Below are 20,865 nucleotides of genomic sequence, written 5' to 3'. Positions count from 1 at the left end.
GGGAGATGGTCCTCATGCACCCCCGTGAAGTAGCGATCAAATCCAGGTTACGTCTCATTCAGTTAAACGTGCTGCATAGGACATATTTTGATAGAGTGAGACTACTCAAAATGGGGTAATAGTAGACTCCACATGCCTTAGATGCGGTAGTCGGCAGGGGGACTTCTACCATACTATATGGCAGTGCGCTCAGATACAAAACTACTGGACACACATCTTTACTGACCTAGGGGAGGTGCTAGGGGTGGAACTTACACAGGAGCCTAAGCTGGCCCTACTGGGCATGACCACTGAAGTAGACCTGCCGCGACCTCTGCTCATTTTTCTGGTACTAGCGCTGGTGGTGGCCAAGCGGGACATAGCAAAATACTGGGGGGCCACAACATCGCCGAGCATCGAGGAATGGAGACAGGGGATGGACCTCTACATGGCAGCGGAGAGGGTAACTTATCAGGCAAGGGGGTGCCCCAAAAAGTTCTGCAGAGTGTGGGCCAAGTGGAGACAGTACCATGGTCTGGAGGGGGGGCAGTGAGGGAGGGAACTGGAGGGAAGGAGAGGAGTGCTACATAAAATGTGATGGACAAGGACCTGTATTCAATGTGACTATAAGCTACGAGGTACCGCGGGACTGTGGGAACAGGATGTGAACTAGTTTTGTTACAGATTGTGGTTGCGGGGGGTGGGGGGGAAGGATGGGATGGAGTGGGACGGGTAGTGCATAAATGTGTTAATGTACGCGGGGAATGACCCTCGACAGCAACCCAAGGTGTGATAAGTGTCACGGCAGAGGAGTGTCGCATTTGCGGCAGTTCAGTTGAACAGTTGAGGGGGGAGGGGGAGTTGTGGGTTAAAAGGGAACAAAGTTCAATCTAAAAAAGCAGATATTCAATATGATCTGGATTGTTATTAACGGCCATGCTGGTTTTGCCTCCAACACGCACCTTACTAACGCCGCCCAACCTCCGGGGTGTGGGCTGATGGGCTGTGTGACATTGTGTTTTGCCTACGTTTGGACTCTCCCACATCTGGGACAAATGAGACTTGCATACCATGCTGGCCTTTTTCTTTCTCTGCAAAAAAAAAAAAATGATGAGATCCCGGTGGAGTCATAGCTCTTTTGCTGCCGGTCCCCTTGAAACTCCAAGTGGACTACTGAAGAATTTTCCCTTTTCTACTGTCCACTCCTGCAGCCTCCCCAAGTGGACGTGACCCAAGTTCTTACCGATGTTCAACCTAAGTGTGATATCGATCTGTAACAACTGTGATTGGTTGTTCAATGCTTTTTGAAGACTGGGATACCAATGGATAATCCCACTATTTGGAAATCTGCCAGATCCATATTGCATTTCAGACCGTGGGAAATAAAGCGATCCAGAAAGTTTGGTCACAGTGTTTTAAGATGGCTGGCGGACTCATTGACAGAGTTCCATAAATTTCTGGGAGTGTGAAAAATGGATCCACATCATGTTCAGACAGCTATTGTAATCCTATGATAGTCAGTCGCTAGCCACAACCACTCTTGCCGACTGGGCCATACAGTGCCTGAAACACCATCACACTTGTCAGCATGCAAAACACTACCAATTTTGACTTTTCCTGCAACATGCTGACAAGCCATTAGTGTGCAATTCAGAAGGGAGTCATCATAGCTACAAATGGCAGGCTAGAACCTGGGCCTCGCCTTGTCCACTTGCATGGCTTTGGTTTTTCACACTTCGGTCTACTTAAAGAGGCGAGGATGTTTAGATGATAATCACACTGCCGGGCCTGCCTATAGTCCCCTTCTGCCATGCCAGTGCACCAGACCCTACTCAGCATTCCTCCTTCCGTCGAGCCCTGAAATGCCAACTCTGAGAGCAGGGTGGAGTTGAGGATGACTGAGGGTGCCACCCTCAGCATGCTCACTACCGGAGTCTGCAGTCTCTAGTTCAAACATGCTTGTGTTGTGCTCAGTGTCCTTGGCAACCTAGTGCACATCAGAGCATCTTGCATTCTGCCCCTGGATAGGCTTGCATTCAACCACAACCTCCTTTGACAGCGCCTACTGTATATCCCACCCCTTCATAGGCCAGACTCTGACTTGTACGTCAGACTTAGTACTCCTAAGGTTCCAGGACATCATGAAACCCATAAGGTGACAAAGTAAAAGATTGCAAAATGGCACAGAAACCGGTTATGTTAAATTGTTTTTGTAAGTTGCACAGCTACCCAAAAAGGGTATCCCAGCGCCAGCCTGAGGATGGAAACAGAAGTATGGAATTATTGGTTAAACAGCCATGTTTTTAAATCCTTGGGAAAACTTGCGAAATTTGTTTCAAGACTGAGAGATGCAGGCAAAGTATTCCACAAAGTGGGACCGAGAAAGGCAAAGGAGCACCCTCCCATCCGTGAGAGTCTGACCCTGGATACCAAAACTTTCCCTTGAGTAGTGGAACGCAGTAGTCGTGAAGGATAGTAGGGTTGGGCCAGGGCTTGCAGGTACTGAGGAGCAGTGCTGGACTTGATCTTAAATAAAAAGCTTAAAGCTTTAAACTTAACAAGACTTTCCACTTTCAGCCAATGGAGATCGATATTAGATAACTGGTGATGGAAGTGGCTCTAGGAATTCGGCATAGTAATCTCGCTGCAGCGTTTTGTACTACCTGTAGCTTCCGCAATATATCTTTGTTGGCCCCTAGATAGAGAATGTTGCCATAGTCTATTCTCGAGGTCACAAGTGCCTGGACCACTGTTTTCTGGGTGGAACAAGGGAGCATCCAGACGACTTTTCTCAGCCATTTCAATACAGTAAAGCAGGTCACTGCCACTTTTACTACTTGCTGTCTCATGGACAGCCGGTCATCAACAATAAAGCCCAGATTGCGGACCTCTTGAGTGGGCTGGGGTGGAGTACCCAGTTCAATGGGCCAGTGCTCTTTATTGTTCCCTAAAATAATAACCTCGGTCTTGTCTCCATCAAGTTTAAGCATGTTTGTTTGCATTCATGCTGCAACTTTCCTTAGGCCGTCTTGAAGAGCTGACGAACCAGACACCTTCTCAGAAGAAAGAGAGAAGATGATCTGGGTATTATCTGCGTAAGAGAAGAGGGATAGCCCAGCCTCTTCTGCAATAGTCGCCAGTGGTTTAACAAACATTAACAAGCATTTACAATGCAACGGTTTCGCCTTTGGAAAAGTTTGAGCTATTGGCATTGTAAATGACAAAATTTGTATTTATGTGTTGGTTTTGAAAACAGATAAATAAATGGCATTGTCATTTACATTGCCAATAGCTCTAAATTTTCCAAAGGCGAAACCGTTGCATTGTAAATGCTTGTTCCAGACGCGTGTTCCTCACTGAGGAAACAGTAGCAGCATTCATGTCCTCCTGTCTTGCAGCAGGTTACCAACAGTCACAATCCTCAGAGCACAGCCTTCAATCTAAAACACGAACACCGCGAAACACCAGAGTCAGGCATTTCCAAGAAAAGCAGGATCTTCTGGGTTAAAATGAACTCCGGAAAAGCGCTTGCAACAAATCTTTACCTCCTTTGACAGCTGCCCAAGCCGGGGTCCGTAATTAGCGCTACTGTTTTCACGGTCTTAATTCGTCATCCTGCGTCGGATTAAAAGGTGACCCAACCTGTCTGGATTGAAGCATCCAGATCAGAGATCACTGCAGCAGAAGCTTTCCACCACAAAGCCACCTAACCCAATAATTCAGCTGCTGAGGGCGATCTGGGCTGAAACAGTGAAGGCAGGCAACTGTAAGGAAGGCACAGTGCTATGCGAGCTGGTTGGAAGAAACTTTACGTTTGCCACTTGTCTGTTTAGATCTTAACGCGCAAGTTTCTACACTGAAAAAACGATAGTGGGTGTGGGTTTTTTTTGTGTGTGTTTTTATGACCGCAGACGTGGGTTTCGATGGAAACACTTGCCCCATCATCTAATGAAAACCTGGCACTGCCATTAAGTAGGTTTACATTCCCGGCCAGGTCCGGTTGCAGCACTCAACACATTCCTCTTCCACCACGTTCGACTCCACCTAGGAGCACGTTCTGCGCAGACTAACCTTTGCCACATCGCCGGCTGCCTGCCGTGCCTTCATGCTTGGCAGAGTCATGCCAAGTCTTCCACCCACAACCCGAGCCCTGCCACCTCGCTCGTCTCTCCAGGGACCGCAGCGTACTTCGTGTGGTAGAAACCTCTCATGACTAAGAAGTAGGTCACAGGTTATTCGAGAGGGTTGAACTCAGCCGAAACCGCTCCCTGGAAACGGGCGGTGCGGCACGCGGACCCACCCTTAGTGCAAAGGAAGCATCCGGGCGGTGCGGCACGCGGACCCACCCTTAGTGCAAAGGAAGCATCCCAGGCTCCAGCCTCTCTGAAGGGAGGGTACAGGCAGCCACGAGCACAGAATGAATACGTCAGACGTGTCGGAAGCACGTCGCTGCTGCACTCCACCTGTGGGAGCGTGTAAATAGGCATGAGTGATTATGCACACGCTGAACAGGCTAACCCTACGCTAACAAGGTTGTTAACTACCAGTTACAATCTTACAGCAGCCTTCGATGTTAAAAGAAAAAAACAAGCATTGGCAAATCTAATAAGTCTGGCCTTGGTAGGGTTGTGCGGGCGGAGGGAGGGGGGAGCGGGACTAAGGAGAGCTGGGGGAGGGGGGGGAGCGGGACTAAGGAGAGCTGCGGGCGGAGGGAGGGGGGAGCGGGACTGGAACAGAGCAACAGGTCGTTTCGCGATTCGGGGGCGTATTTGCGTGCTCTCCCCTTCCCATTGGCTGGAAGGTAAAATTCCAGCCAATGGGAAGAGGAGAGGGCGTGACTTAAAAAAAGACACGGAAACGCCCCCGAAGCGCGTCAAGGCGGGCCCTGAACTCAGTGACGCTCCTCTCCTCCAATGGCTGGCCAGCATTTACGAGGCCAGCCAATGGAGAAGAGGGACATGTTCAGGCCCCCATACTACTAACAAAAGATTTCGGCTCCGCCCACCCACTGCTTACGCAGTGGGACGGTAGCCGAAACCTAAAAAGCAGTGGACTAAGAATAGAGCCCTGAGGGACTCCACAATCAGATGAATAAAGTTTGGATGTGGCAGCAGAGGAAAAAATGTGAAAAGTGCGGCTGGTAAGGAAAGATGTCAGCCATTTCAGAGCTAAACCAGAGATGATGAGGGATTGAAGGGATCGTATTAACACGGTGTGAGACACCGTGTCAAAAGCAGCGCTCAGATCTAGTAGTATGAGGGCTGCTGGGTCCCCCATATCCAAGCGGTGTCTTTGCATTTCCGTAACGCCCAACAGAGTTGTCTCTGTTGAGAAACCGGCTCCGAAACAGGACTGATAATCATGTAGAAATTAGGAGGATTCAACGAACTGTGTAAGTTGGTAGTTTATATGTTTTTCCAGAATTTTAGAGTATATCGGAAGAAGGGAAATGGGCCTAAAATTGGAAAGTTGGGCAGGGTCAACATTGGCTTTCTTCAAGAGCGGAAGAATCATAGCATGCTTCCACTCAGGAGGAACAATTGATTACTGTATGGAGGCATTAAGAAGACCATAATTAGTTCAAGGGAAGGGGTGTCAAGTTGTTGCAGCACCGTAGAAGGTAAAAGATCCCGAGGTGAACCTGATTTTATGCTGGCCACATTTTTTTAAAAGGAATTAATGTCTAGTAGTGACCAGGATTGCAGTTTATTGGTGGGTTCTGTCTTATCAGTGGACTACGGACTAAAGCTTTGTTGCATAATCATAGCTGTCAAAGAGCCGCTCAGCGTGGAGTGAATGCTTTTAACTTTATTCACAAAGAAATAGGCACGGTCATTGCATTGTGAACCTTTTAAGACAGGGGGCGTAGTTTGAGTATCTGATCCCGAAAGTTTTTTAACCATAGAAAACAATGTTCGCGAATATTTCTGTGCATTGGAAATAGTACGTGCGACGTAATTTACACGCGTTTCTTTGCAGAGCGCTTGATATTTTTTTAAGCATTTTTGTCTTTTATTTTGGACTCGATGGTGTAATTTCTCCTCCAGTGTCTTTCTAAGTTTTTGCATTTGCTTTTTTCTACTTTTATTTGCTCCGTGAACCAAGGGGCAGGGGAGCGGTGGTTATATGATTTTTTATTAGAGACAGGAAGGCAATTGTCACTGGCTTTAAAAATTCAGCTATGAATTGCATCTAAAGAAGAAGTAGAGACGTGGGGAAAAGAAGGAGAACTGTCAGAAAGAAGCTTATTAAAGGCGTTCATATCCAGTTTGCTCCAGTTTCTAGATTTCTGCTGTGGGCCAGAGATAGCTATGGGCAGATTGATTGGAACAGTGTAATAAAATTTGATTGCGTGATGATCTGACCAACATAGGGGAAGAGATGGTGAACATTCGATATCAGACAGGTTGGAAAATATGGGGTCCAATAAGTGGCCTGCCTTATGAGTAGGGCCCGTATTACACAGCAGCAAGTTCATTGCTGCGAAATCAGACATCAGCGTGCTGCAAGAGGGGTTATCCAAATGTATGTTAAGGTCGCCCAACATGGTGAAATTTACCGCCTTGAGAAGGTGAGGGGAAATTAATTCTGGAAATGAAGCCGCCCAAGAAGTCGGCAAGCCAGGGGGGCGATAAACAAGCATGCCAGACAAGGTAAAGTGAGGGGTCAACAAGAGTTGAAAAAGGCCTGCTTCACAGCCTTTGAAGTTTGCATGAGTAAGATTTTTTTTTTAATTATGGCGATACCACCCCCTATCTTAAGTTCTCTGTCAACCCTAACTATAGCATAGTTGGAAGGTAAGCGAGGCTACGTATGGGCCTGAACTCGCGTGCAGCCATGTTTCTGTTAGAAACATAGCATCAGGCTGTTTACTACTTAATAGGTCGAATATATCCAATTTGTTTTTGGGAAGGGAGCGGAAGTTAATATTCCAGAAGGCAAAAGTCGTGTTAGTTGATTTGCAGCAGGAGGAGGGGCAGTTATTGTGTTGATGGGGGACTATTCACAGTAATTGCACTATACTCCCCATTAAGACATTATTTGTCAAATTTAAAGCTACAGCAAGGGCATTTAGTAAACTCATCCAAAGGATCAAGATACTCATACTCAGGCTGGGGAGGCAATGATGATTCAGTAGCTGCGCATATGTATATCTTATTGAGACAGGGTATTTTAAAAAATATTGGACAAGGATTGTGGCCCCTGGTCCCGTCGGGCGCAGACGGGCTTGCCTTTGGCGCACCCCCTGCGCGTTCTGCGATGCATCCGGTTTTTATCGCGGGAGGGAGGAGCCGCTACAACGCCGACCTCCTCACGACCGGAAGTGGTGTAAGGTGGTCAGAGTCCCTCCACAACAATCGGGATATACCCGCGGTGGACCGGGGACCGATGTTTAGGTAGGTGTGAGTGAAAGTTACTTTAAAAAAAATGCAGCGAGTCAACAAGCATACCAACCAGCACCATTGGTACATTTCCTAGTATAATCTACCACATATAGCATAATATATACCACTTCATTCTATCTGCCTTCCTCAGATTGATACACCAATGCCTTAGAATGACAGACCGCTTTCAGGAGAGGTGTGGCGCCGCGGCCAGGGCGACTGATGCTGGAATCTGGGGACCACGGTTCGATCCCCGGCTCAGGCGGCAGGTTAGCCCAGCACCATGTGACTCTGGGCAATAGCTCGCTTAATCTTCCCGACGGCCCCCAGCGCCTAGAGACCCTTACGGGTGATTGTGCGCTTTACAAATGTGGACTTTTTTTTTTATATCTGCAAACACCCTGAAATATGCTCACCCCCTTTGTTCCTGTGCTCTACCTGAGACGTACACTCCCATCCCGAGGATTATACAACAACCCCAAAAGCACATGCACTCACTTGAGACCCTCAAGCTAATAATACAAAGTAATAGAAACCTGCATCCTAGCCAAGGCCTCTAACCCCCAAACATCATAGATGACCTTCACTCATGAGATATACATCCTACTCCTGTGAAATGTATCACACCTTGAGGTCCTTAATCACAGCCTAAGACCTGCATACATTCCTCATATTCAACTACTTCTGACTGACACTTCACCACTGAGAACTGTATTCCAGATATGTGCAACTCTCAGACACAAGCACCCACCTAATGCCTGTACCATCCTCCTCACCTTGAAGATATGTTCCCACTACACTGAAAACTACATCCCAGCTACTAAGAACTGCAGCTCACCCCCAAGAAACCGTGCTAGAATGAGAATCACATATAAATGCATATAACATTTACACAGACAAGAATCTTCTATTGGCCTTCAAATACATTTGCATTTCCCCAATAATCAACATGTAAAAAGCACTATCAAAGCCACTATGTCTGTCATTGGTTATCAGAGTATGTGCTCTGTCAATGCTTGTTTTGTTTCTGTAAAACTATAATGTTGAGGGGCTGCCAGGACATTACGAATATAAAACAAATAGCTAATAGCAATCCTTTATTGTCTCAAAAAGCCAAAATTGCCTCAGCAGTCTCTCCCACTGAAAAGAATTACTTTGTAGAAAAACAACAATATATCCTTCGGTTGGCAAAAACTAAGAGAACTCTTACTCATTCACTCACCTAAACCACACACATTTAATCATGGGGGATACCGTACCAATTGAAAAAGCAGTGCGCCAGTACACAAGAAAAATATTAGAAATGTTATGTATCAACTTATAAAAAAGATTGAACCCTAGTCATTTGGTGCACAAAGGGTTCCTCTCATTTTTTCATAGGAATTACTTTGTATGCAGGTGTGTTCTTTGTGAAAGAGGAGAATGATGTCACTCACTGTGAAGTTCACCAATAGTTGAAGTGTGCTAACCCAGTTGCCCATGCTGTAGTCCACCGAAGACAAATGTGAACAAGCACTGGCAATGCCAAAAGGTCTGGCTTTAAATGAATGTTGTGTGTCAATGTGAAGTATTACAAGTAAATAGCATGGGAATAGATATTATTTTTGTGGAAGCAAAGAACCATAGAATAAGATAGGAGAAGGTTACAAGGTCAGGTGATAGTTGCACTGTCTAGCAAGACCTACAATTTCATGGAGGCTAATAACTGCCCTCCTCTTATCTGTGCTGCTGGCAGACAAAAGCAACATAAATTACGTAGTTATCTAAGACACTTTAATAACATTCCAATATCACGCGTGTGACAATGAACGTTCAAGCTTTGGCAGCTGGATAAATAAACCAAAAAATCACAGCTGCCAGAGGGCAAGCGCCTCTTTGTGGAAAACACAACTTCTGCTGAATCAAGCCATGTACTCATGGCTCCCAACATGTAGGCGGATCCAAAGCCCCTCTCTAGTGCAGCCCGGCCAAGTGCCACGCATAAATTGTTAGACTACCGCATTTTAGCGCTGGTGTCTACATCACTGCATTGAAATGCAAGTTCACGCATTATCAGCAAGATAGCGCCTATGTGCAACGAGGCGCTTCAGCAGATTGAGTCACAGGGTTGGTAGTTCACCTGTGTAGTGTGAGACAGGAGAGGTGCGTTGCTATTGAGATGTAAGCCTGGGACTAGGAGTTGTTTACTTTAAAGAAATTGCAACAGTAACATTATTCCAATTGCTCCAGCATCCGGCACTGTTCGTATTCCGGACCAACCTCAGTGCTGTAGCCTGTTTTAAGAGCACAGAGAGCAGCAAGTCTGTGCACTGCTGCGTAGTGCACTGTAACATAGCATTCATTTCGATGGAGGTCAGTCCTGACTCCATGCCTCGACCTGCCACCGGGGCCCAGTCTGATAAGAAATTCTCTGGCTTGATATAGAGAAGAGAGCAGCACTGGCAACATTCGGAGGGCGAGGCTGGCTCAGGATGGACTAATTTGAAACTAAGGGGCATATTTACTACAAAATGACGCAGCGCGCCGCTGCAAGGCATCTTGCTGCGCTGAGCTGCATCATTAGGAAAGTGCAGGGTGCGTCGTATTTACAGCAATACTAAGCATCCCTGTGCTTTCCTCTGCGCACAATTGGCGGCCTAGCGCCAACACAGGAATCCTTGAACCATAATGCAAGGGTGCCTGTGTTGCAGCCATGATTTTTTTGTGTGCAGGAAGTGACACCTTTCTGCACAAAAACAATCATCGATTGTGTTTTCCTCCTTCTGTGTGTGCTGCATGCACAGAAAGAACATAAAACGAGGAGAAGTAAAGGTATTTCTACTTGTTGCACCACGGTAGAATCCGACGCATTCCCATGTTTATGCAACATTGCAAATCTGGGAATGCATCAAAATCCATGGGTGGTGGGTGGAAACGCCCACAGCAACACCCATGGAACGCCCCTTTCACGCAGAGTAATGCGTGAAAGGGGGCCACATGTACAAGGCCATGAAAAGCCACACATTGTTGTTTTGCCTGGCCTTGTAAACATGGTTCAGCATTGTGCGCCAATGGAGTGTCAAAAAAAGTGACGCTCCAGTGGTGGAGAGGCCTTGTAAATATCCCCCCAATTTCCTTAACACAGGACATTCCAACACTGTCTGATTTATTTTTAAACATTCCACCGCAGCATATTTTTCTTAAAAAAACACATACACCACAGCGCCCTCACAATGCCGCAATAAAGTAAGACATAGATAACGAGGCAAGTTAATGGTGCTTATTTTACGTTGACGAAATCGCAGTAAATCTGGCCTGAACTAATAATCACTAAGCTAAGATAAAACTCAGTCTGTGGTTTTGCATGAAAGGGAATAGAACTATTATATTTAGGGCAGTATTAAAGTTTCAACAACCATATATGAAGAAGGCTTTTGTTAAGTATGTGCTTTAGAACTTATAAGAACTGTTAACCCATTATAAATTCAGGAAAAGTTCCCAGAATGCAAAGGAAAACAAGCATTGCGAAAGGCACTAGGCAAGCAGGTGTGAAGGTTCTTTTTCTTGCTGGCATATGAAAAAACATAAAATGAAGAACAGATGCCTACTTAAACATGGCAGCCACATGCTTGCAGTAAGTGTTAAATTAAAAAATATATATAATCATCAAATTATACTGTACTACAACAGTAGGAGTGCTTCCTACCAGGAGGTTGAACTCTGAACAGGTAGACACCAATTTTTCAGTTTAATGCACAGAGCAGGAACATATGATTCTTAATACCACAAAAATAGGAGCTCTTGCAACTGCTTTACTGTAAGGCGGAACAGCTTTAACACACAAGGTTGACTGAAAAACAGAAGTATAATGAACGGAAAAAAACGAACTGGCAAAGTATTGGCCCACCTGCCATAGCACTGAAGTGAACTTCTGTTTACAAAGATGTGCACGTTATTACATAGGTGCAGTCTTTCGTAAGGAAGCCAAAGGCTGAAGTGAGCTACCCAGTACCGTGGTGGGTGGATTCTTTTATTTAAGCTTTTTAAAAATCAGGCCACAACTATAAAATATGCTTCTAAGCCAGGCCTAAAAATGGAATGGGCCAGTTACTCGTAAATGGGCCCGAGAAACTTAAAAGCTCTGCAGCACTACAGAGCCCACAGCATGCTCTGCGGGGACACACGTCGAGTCTTTGCATACGTAGCAGACACAAGCATTCGTCCTTCCACCTGCACAGCAGGGACCTCAGTCCCCCCTTGGATCTGGCCCAGCCATTGTCGACGCGTACGTGCCGCGAGCTCTACCGGGTTGTGAGCAAAGCATGGGCACAGGAGACGCCCTGTGCTAGCTAGGTGCTTCAAAAAGGGAAACGAGGGTTGGTTGAAAGTGCATCAACGAGGCAATGTTTCTCAGCTAAAGAACGGCTGTTGTGCAGCAAGAAAACGCACTTTGCTATAAATATACATTATGGCAAGTGCATGACGTAAAAAAACGAATATCACAAGTTAACCCTTCATTAACGGCCCCGGGGTGCAGAGCAAATATACAGTTTACGAGATTCTTGCAAAGGACGCAGGCTACCACCCATATGTTGCTTGGCGTGGGAGTGCTAGTGTAGGGATCACGTTACGTGTAACCAAGGTGCCCCATTCCATCAGAGACCCCGCCGCACCCCCTGCCCTCGACCCCGAGCGCCTCCTTACCGCGGCTCTTCAGTTCCCCGCCTTCTTTTTCTGACCTTCCAACTTCAGCATCTAAAACTCGTTGTTTCTATTTTCCAGGTCTAAATTGCAACCCAACTCTTTCCAGCTAGCCGTCGGCAGGAGAAATGTGCTTGACCCCTCAGAAAGAAGAAAAAAATCGTAAAGCCTCACATGCTGTAAGTGAAATGTTTACTTATTTCTTAACCGCCAGGGACCGAGCCTCACTTCCTTCCTGTAACAGTCAGCGTTGCCGTGCGATCTCAGCATGCCACCTAGTGGTAACATTCAGTACACTTCAGGTCCACACACTTCTTGAATAACAATACAATTCGGTAGTGCTTTATTAGCAAGATTAACAAAAACATACTGCTAAAGTTGGTGGCATACATCTTCTTCACATGTAGCTATATTTCCGGTAACATATTGTTTTCTGCAAGCTGTAAACTATTTAGCAGTCTTTTCATTGAGTAAAAAATCCATCTGTAGCACTGAAAGAAAACAACACATGATATTTTTGGGGTCGAGGTTGGTTACACACAACCATTTGTGGGCGTACCAAGAATTTACAATCCGCCCATTGCTTAGCATTGGTTGGCGTTATTGTCACTCTTGTGTGTGTACTGGCTTCTTATTCGATTGCTTCCTTATCCCACTTGTAGTGTCGTCCCTACAATGATGACAGACACGTGGAGATCTTTTAAGGAGCCTTTATTCTTGCATCTGCTCTCTACCCCGTCCTTCTCCTAACTGCCCCCTTCCTGCGCCTGCTCCTCCTCTTCCTGCAACTCCCCGACTCCACCTCCCAAACACTAGACTGCACTTTGCATTATAACATCTCCCCCTTTCTTAACAACAAAGAAATTAAAGTTCTGACTTGGTCATAGTTCTTCAATCAGCCGTACAGGTCGGCGAATGGCCCGCTTGGGCCACAGGAACACATCTTCATTCCCAGATTCAATTTCAGTCTGATTTTCAGGCATATGTGCGACAGAGTCAATTTCGGACCTCTCTTTGCTTGGTCGTTCAGTCACTTTGCTGAGGGCATCTTTCACTGCCGGAGTTGCACCGTTGAAAGTGTGAGACGTTACGTGTGATTCTCTTGTTCTCTGCTTCCGCTGTTATCATGGTCCCTTTTTGTTGTGTAACTACTAAAGGTTCAGCTCTGAACTCGCAGTCTGTTTTCTTTTGTTGTTCCTGCTTGACCAGTACCCAGTCCCCTTCTTGAATGGACGGGGATCTAGCTCGCCGCCGAGCATCGGCATAGGACTTCATCTTGTTTTTGTTCTCACGATCAGCAGCGACCAGCTCTTCATGTGCACTCTGGGAGGACACTGGGAGTAAGGCACCTTCCCAGGTAGGTATCCGTGTCCTGATTGGTCATCCCGACATGAGTGTGGCAGGACATTTCCCTGTAGTGGCATGTGGAGTTGTGCGCTATGCTCGCAGAACTTCATTTAGCGCCGCTTGAAGGTCTTTCTTGTCAAGGGTAGCCTGCTGGAATGTCTTTTTTAGCATGGCCATGAACCTCTCCACCAAGGGGCCATAAGGGAGTGATTTTGCGATGCCTAAAGTTGAGATGTTTCGCAAACGCACTGAATTCATGGCCATTGAATGGCGGGCCATTGTCCGTCTTAATTTCCTTCGGAACACCCCATGCAGGGAAAACTTCGTCCAGAACGGCAAACGTGCTGGTGGCATTGGTGGACGGCACGAACTGGGCTATGGGAAATCTGCAGTACTCGTCCATGAGAACTAAGACGTATTTTCCAGACTGGAGGGGTCCATAGAAGTCTAGAGCGAGTTCTTGCCATACACTGCTGGGTAGTGTCGACATCTGGAGAGGAGCTGGAGGATCTCCTTGACTCACAAGTTGGCACTGAGGACAATCCTTTAAAGTGAGTTCAACCATCTGGTCCAATAAAGGGAACCATACCCTCTCTCTGAGCGCTCGTTTAGGGACCACCACTCCTTGGTGGCCCTCATGTGCAAGATTAATCACACCCTGACGGAGTTGCATAGGGATGAGTATGCGGTGATCCCTCAGTATGAGTCCCTCTTCAGTGGCCGACAATTCCTCACTCACGTGTTTGAAGGCCTGCATCTCTTGTCGGAAGTTCGTGTCTTCATCTTCATCCTCATTGGAATGACGCCAACTGTTGGTCTTCACCTTCTGCAGGATGGCGTCTTGGGCTGTGGCCTCACATATGGCTTCCAGGGGGACCGCTGGTGGTCTGACTTGGTCCACTACAAAGTGAATGTACTCTTCGGCCAGGGATGGTTTTGATACATGCACCATCTGAGGGTGTCTTGACATATAATCAGATGGATTGGCTGACTTTCCAGGCTTGTGGACTATGGTGTAGGTATACTCTTGCAAGCGTAATCCCCAGCGCTCAATTCGAGGTGGCATTTTGGCCCTGGGGTTTCCAAATATAGTTACCAGTGCTTGATGATCAGTTACAAGTGTGAAATGCTTGCCGTATATAAAAATGTGAAAGTGTTCACAGGCCCACACTACGGCAAGACTTTCCTTTTCTGGTTGTGAATAAGCCTTTTCAGTATCCGTCAAACTTCTGCTGGCATATGCCACAATGTGTCTCTGATCCTTGTCATGGTCAAATTGAGCTAGGATCGCTCCCAAACCGACTGGGCTGGCATCAACGGTGATCTCCGTCTTCCTTTTGGGGCTGAAGTAAGCCAGGTTGTCAGCAGACTCGACGGCCCTTTTGATCTCTTGGAACGCGTGCTCACATTGTGGAGTCCAGATGAATGGCTGCCCTTGTTTGGTAAGAGCACGTAACGGATGACTGATGGTAGCATAGTCTTTAATATACCTGGCACAGTAACTCGCCATTCCCAGGAAGGATCTAATGTCACTCACGTCTTGTGGGCTTTTGGTGTCATTTAGAGCTATCACTTTCTCGGGATCAGGTTTCATCACAGCTCCTGAAAATACATGTCCAAAGAATTTTAGGGTGGACCTGTGGAATTCGCACTTTTCTTTGTTGAGTGTGAGGTTGGCCTCAAGGAGGGCATGGCACATTCGGTCCAATGCTTTGTCGTGTTCATGAACAGTTGCGCCGTATACTAAAATGTCGTCACTGTAATTCAGCGAATTTGGTATATGATGTATGATCTGGCGGATGGCTTCTTGGAAAATCTCCGCGGCAGACGAGACTCCAAAACGGAGTCGCTTGTAGCGGAATAGTCCGAGATGAGTGGCAAAGGTAGTTATATATCGTGATTTCTCATGCAATTCTAACTGGTGGTATCCCTTGTTCAGGTCTAACTTGGAGAAAACTCGCGCGCCATTAAGGGCGGAAATCATATCACTCAAGTGAGGTCCCGGATGACGTTCTCTCTCAATATCTGTGTTTGGGACCCTCATATCTACGCACAGGCGCACCTTTCCTGGAGTGCCTTTCTTCGGCACGATCACCACTGGTGAAACCCACGGGGTTGGGCCTTCTGTCTGTTCGATGATGTCTGTTCGCAGTAACTCTTGAATTTCGTCTTCCACTGCTTGTTGAAGATGGAAGGGAACTCGCCTGTGGTGTTGCGCTACGGGTCGTACCTGTTCGTTAATATGTAAACGAATTTGATACTTGGCCATTTTTCCGAGTCCAGAAAATAACTTGGGGAATTTGTGAATGATGTCAGGGTCATCGCTCACTCGATACAGGATTTCCACAATCCGGAGACGTTCGGCTGTGGGTAGACTGAGGAGACAGTCAGCTTCCGGCCCATCGATGACATGGATGTGGGCTGGCACAGACATAGTTTTGTGTGTGAGAGTGGTTGCAAATTTTCCAATACATGGGAGGTTTTTTTTTTACATCCACGTATACACTCTGACGTTTGCCGGGCTGAGGGCAGGCTGCGGCTGCATTTTCTGATATTCAGTGACTGGGATGTAGTTTAGCGATGCCCCACTGTCTAGCACAAATTTGGTTGCATGTTCTCCTACACGTATGTCTAATCTGGGTATTTTTTTAACTGGTCCGGGTCAGCGACCATGCTGATGTATTCATCGCTGTACAGCGATACTGGAGACGCTGACCTTGACTCTCGGGATAGCGATCTTCTCATCCATTGCGACTTGCGAGACTCTCTGCTTGAGTGGGAGGAAACAGAGGATGACCCTTGGCGATCTTGAAACGCTCTTGCGTGATGTCGCTTAGTGACGGGCGAGAAGATCTTGTTGTCTCCTTTGGCTTTTCCTTACGATGTTCCCCACCGACGTTCTCGAAGTGGTTCTCACTTTCGACACTGCTGTCCAAGCGCTGAACAAGCATCCGTGTGTGGAAAATCATATCTGCACCGATAACACTTAAGTGGACGTTCTCGTCTCTTGTCTCTGCGGCCTGACTCATGGCGCTTGTGTCCGGTATAGTGTTGGCGGGAAGTGGGTCTGACAGTCCGCCGTCTCTCTCGAGAATGTCTTCGAGTGGTACTGGCTTGTATCCGGTATGCTTGTTCTCGTTTCTCAGCACGTCCCGCCTCCATTTTCTTGGCATGTGCCTCTGCTTGTTGTTGTAACAAAGAAAGGAACTTCAGGAGGACAATTTTTATCGGGGTCCAGTGTGCATGTCCAAGTCACTAGTAGCACAAAAAAGCATAAAGTTCCCCAGTAGGACTAAAAAGAAGGAGTGTGTGTGTGTGTGTGATGTAAGTGGAGAAATCCAAGAGGGAAGGAGAAAAGGGGAATTTCCCTCTTGGGAACTAGAACCCTCACACACCCAGCGAGCTAGGTGTCATGCTTCATCATATGGGTCCTGCTCCTCGTCAGACTGGCGCTGCAATGTCTGATGGGCACCCGCGAAGGGGCTCTTTAGCGGAGATCTTTTGTTCCAGCCATATGGTGCATGCGTGTGAGAGGGCAGGTGAATGTGTAGTCGTGGAAAGGTGGTGGTGATTAAAAAAGGTTAGTTAGTCCACAAGGAATTTTAATAGCGTGGCTAACTCCCTTGGTTAAAATAGTGGGAGGGGAGATAGACGCCACAAGTGTATGTGGCGAAGATATCTGCAACCCTCTGTTTAGGTCGACATGTTTCTTGCTAATCTAGCAATTCCTCAGGACCTTGGTGTCAAGTACTACACCGTGAATTAAAAAATTGATTTCATACAACCTTTAATTGTTAAGGTCTGTGATGGGGCAGGCCAACTGGTCCTGCCTCAAGTGGTGCAACCTAGAGAGAGGGAGAACATATAAGGAGATGTGTCAGAATAGTTCTCCTCAAGATCATAGGTGCATTTTCCTATATACAGAACACACACACTAAATTGTTTAAAGTACTGTTTAAAAGACTCAGCCGAGTCAAAAGAAAAGAAAAGAAGATTGGACGAAAGCGCGTACCCTAAGTTTGTCCCTAAGGTGCCCCGCAGTCTGCTCCTGTGGGACCTGCACAGAGGAGTCAGGGACCTAGGAGAAGTGAGGGAAGGGGAGGGAACAATTGGTTTCCTTAAATGTAAGCAGGTGTTCAATTGTTGGAAAGGACCATTCACAACCGGGATAGCCTAGCCAATTCCACTGCTGGTGTCCAGTGCTCACTTATCAGAGCAGTAACTGTAGCAGAATAAGGCAATCGGAGGAGAAACCGGAGGTACACTCATTTCTGAATTAGTGGTGATTGACAGGGTAAACACCGAGCCTTGCCGTGCCCCTCGAGCCTGCAGCGTCAACAGGGATTGAAGACCTGAGAGTGCGAGGAGAGGAAAAGTCCGTGCTCTTCTGTCAGTGTAACATCCACTAAAGGGAATGAAGTTAAGATTCTCGTCTCCTGTATAAGCCCATGTGCCCCAGGTTAGCCGGTCTCTGTTAATACAATAGACCTCAGCATGCAATTGCACGAAGAGCCACGAGTGTTATCATGGTGCCTTACCCGTAATGAGCCGATACCAATTCAAAGAAACTTACCCAAACGGAGTGCGGTCTCTGCCTGCACACCTACCCCCACGCGTGATCCGTGCGGGATCTGGAGCGACTGGTAACGAGGTAGCCGTGGGTGTAGCGTACTTGTACTCTGCGCCTCCATGCTCCGGCGGGTGCAGCGGGGGGCGTGGTCACGCGTTCAGAACCCGCGCATGCGCGTAGATTGACAAGAGCTCGCCTCGGTCAGAGAGGACGGAAGGCAAACGTCTGGGCATATCCGTCGGCCATGTTGGGTGGGTAAGAGTTATGGTGCTGAGCAAAGGTTCCTTGGACCCAAATGATCGTGAGATCGGCAAATACGGTGTAATAATACTATGTTCGGGGATATGGAGACGTTGGGTCTCATATCATTCCAGAACGTGGGGAGACTCAACGTAAATAATGAGTTGAGAGCTCGTAGTGGTGGAATCGAGCCCGAGTTGGTCAAGCTGCAGGGGCGGAATGGGGAGGGGGTAGGAAAGTGGATAAGCAGAGGGTCTGGATGTGGGTATACATTGTTAGTGCAGGTCACTAGAATGATCTAATTATGAAAAGATGACCAAGGTACGGCGTCATTCAAACCAAGTGTATCTAGTTTGAGGCGATGGACCCATCTTTGTTCAATCCTGAACAAGCCTTCTTTGGTGATTCCAGGGTGGCATTCTAGAACCAACCAGCGGATACTGTCAGCTGTGTGTCCCATTTGTGTGTAGTGTTGGTACAATCTCGTGTGCGTTTTGAGGCATCTTATGTTGCTTTTGTGTTCTTGAATGCCCAGTTTTATTTGTCTCATTGTCATCCCAATGTACTGTTGATCACAGGGACAAGTGAGGAGGTAAATACACTTGGCGCTATTGCAATTAGTATGCCTTCGCAATTGCCAGATAAAGGTGTTAAGATAGCTGGATCTCTTTGGTAACATTGGTTTGGGGGCACACAGTACAACCACCGCAAGGAAAGTGGCCAACTACTGGAGGGAGATCCCATAAGGTGCTCTGATTATTTGTATTCAGTTTTTTAGGTCTTGTATGCACCAGAGCATCCTTTAGATTGGGTGTGCATTTGAATGCTTGGTCATGGACTCGGGTCATTTCTTCAATTTCATCTAAAGTATGACTTTTCCGTAGGAGGCGCCTTCTGATAATTCGTAGTCTGATGGCATCTTCTGTGGAGAAGTTGTTGAAATCACAATACCTGGAGAGTCGTCAAAGCTTTGTTATGAACGTACTCATTAGTTCGTCTTTTTCCTGACAGGCTAGGTTGAAAAGATATCTTTCATAATCTACGTTTTTCTTGTGTAAAACTTTTTATTCAGAGCATCACGTACTTTCGTATACGATCCGGTCTCGTCCGTCGGCAGTTCCTTGATTAGTTTGCAGACCTCTTTTCCAACCAGGTTCCGCAGGGCAACTAAATTTTCATCATCATCGGTGACCTTTGACCCCAGCATAAAGTCCTCGAAACTTGAGCCATTCCTCCCACCTGATGCCCATTCCACCTCCAGCGATGAGGGCAAGTGGTTCTGGGGTGCGCAAGTATGTGACACCTGTTCTGGCTGTTTGAGTTGGTGCAGGTGCCGTTGCAGCTGGACCCGTAGCATTCCTGTGCGGTGATGTCGACATTGTGTTTTCTTTGGTGTTGACTTTGTTCGTGCTTGTTTGTTCCCCTTGCTGTTGCCCTTGCTTGTGCTTGTTTTCTACTTGTGGTTGCCTTTGCTTGTGCTTGTTCTACCCAATTTTTCACTGGCCTGACCTTAAGATGGCCGCTCTGTGTTTTTGATAGGGATTGGGAGCCACTGCCTGACTTCAAGATGGCCACTGCTGTTGAAATCTCGTTTCCCACGAGATTTGGCCTCATTTAATCTCCCGGCCCCGGCTTCTATCAATCAGCACTCACCGAAGGCAGCCGGTGTTTTTCCAGGCAGACGGTGAGTTCGGGGTGGGCTCCCAGCAGCGGCCCTGCACACTAGCTAGAATCAGGGGTAAACTCCAACTCTCAGCGCTCGACGGCGCTCTCGCAGTTCACTCCACGCAACCGCTCGGTTATGGAGCTGCAGATCTTCACCGCTGGCCACTGCAATCTCGGCGGCGGTTTCATTTTCTTTTGGCGCTCAGACTCAGCGCTCAACAGCGCTGTCACGGCTTCGCTCCACGCGGCGGGCCAGCCACGAAGCTGCGGGCATTCACCACTCGCCGATGCAATCTCGGCGACGTCGGTTGCTCAGGGTGCGTGTGTCATGGTGGCGCCTTCCTGCACGCTCTTCATCGGACGGGGTCACTCGTTTCCAAGAGTCCGGGTGGTGGCATAGCATGCCATCCCACCCTCGTCGCCAGTTGTAGTGTCGTCCCTACAATGATGACAGACACGTGGAGATCTTTTAAGGAGCCTTTATTCTTGCATCTGCTCTCTACCCTGTCCTTCTCCTAACTGCCCCCTTCCTGTGCCTGCTCCTCCTCTTCCTGCAACTCCCCGACTCCACCTCCCAAACACTAGACTGCACTTTGCATTATAACACCACCTTATCCATCTTGTGTTTGTCCCTGCCCTGGAGCATAGCCTGTTTACCCTTTTTATGGCCGGGACGGAATACTAGTCACAGTCAGCAAATTGCTGCCAGCTCTAACGCTCTGGCATCAATTTGTAGGCACACATGCATAATGACACATGCGCATGCGTGCACCTACAACATAAATGACGCTGCTACTGTGACGATGTAATCGATGGCATTGCTTCTTTTTTTTTTTGACCATGCTGCATGCCAGCACCCCAGATTTAGGATAAAGACCCTAATTTTTTAGCTCTCCCCTTCACTGTCGGCAATAGCCAAATGGGCTTGGAGTCCACCCCTGAGTTGTGATTCCATGGCTTTTTTTGTCTAATTGGCCATTGTGTGTCATGTAGTTGCTC

General features: G+C 47.3%; 1 protein-coding gene across 2 annotated transcripts in view; it reads right to left on the bottom strand.

Moving 5' to 3' along the window:
* The window catches only part of TMEM14A (transmembrane protein 14A), a 175,449-nt gene extending 163,110 nt beyond the window's left edge, over nt 1–12,339 (bottom strand). Inside the window, exon 1 of one of the 2 annotated variants that reach the window (XM_078647936.1) lies at nt 12,219–12,339. The gene's annotated coding sequence lies outside the window, so the exon portion shown is untranslated. Of the gene's footprint in view, nt 1–12,047 lie in introns of both variants that reach the window. The other variant, XM_078647935.1, reaches the window with a different exon arrangement.
* Nucleotides 12,340–20,865: the final 8,526 nt, after the last annotated feature.

This window comes from Lissotriton helveticus, chromosome 6, assembly GCF_964261635.1.
Source record: "Lissotriton helveticus chromosome 6, aLisHel1.1, whole genome shotgun sequence".
NCBI lineage: Eukaryota > Metazoa > Chordata > Amphibia > Caudata > Salamandridae > Lissotriton > Lissotriton helveticus.
Note: the sequence above shows the minus strand (reverse complement) of the source record. Positions and strands in the feature narration are given on the sequence as shown.